Raw genomic sequence first — 506 nt, 5'->3', positions numbered from 1 at the left:
TCCTTTTGTTTTTTTTTGGTGTTTTTCTACAGCGATTCGCTGGCCAATCTAGGATGTTAGGTCTTGGTGAGGCTTTTCTGGCTTGTAAGATAGCCTTTGTTCACCTTTGCGCAGCTTGCGTGTAGTTCACTAAGGAACGCTAGGTGTCGTTAAACTATGACCCTGGATACCAGTTCGATGACGTATTAATCATCTTGTTATTCTGAGCGTGAACCCATAAAATGCTGTTGGTTTTTGCTTTAACAAGCTACAATACAACTTGGCACTTGTTGGTAATGATCGCTTATTGATTCTCATTGTGTCAATAAAGGGATAACAAGATTTATCAGAGAACTGTTCATTAATCAAATCAATATTATAATAATTATATTTCTGGTGAAAAATATTATTCCATCAAAAATCGGATATTGGTTCAAGAAATGTGCTATATTGGCAAATGATTACTTATTCATTATCATTTCGTCATATAGAAAATATGGAATTTAGCAGAAAGCTGTTTAATAATT

General features: G+C 34.2%; 1 pseudogene; it reads left to right on the top strand.

Moving 5' to 3' along the window:
• The first annotated feature begins 117 nt into the window (after positions 1 to 117).
• LOC114356297 (uncharacterized) lies at positions 118 to 335 on the top strand (annotated as a pseudogene).
• The last annotated feature ends 171 nt before the right edge of the window (positions 336 to 506 follow it).

This window comes from Ostrinia furnacalis, unplaced genomic scaffold (assembly GCF_004193835.3).
Source record: "Ostrinia furnacalis isolate ACB-3 unplaced genomic scaffold, ASM419383v2 OfSCF2726, whole genome shotgun sequence".
Taxonomy (NCBI): domain Eukaryota; kingdom Metazoa; phylum Arthropoda; class Insecta; order Lepidoptera; family Crambidae; genus Ostrinia; species Ostrinia furnacalis.
The sequence above is the reverse complement of the archived record's forward strand: the minus strand, read 5'-3'. Positions and strand labels throughout refer to the sequence as shown.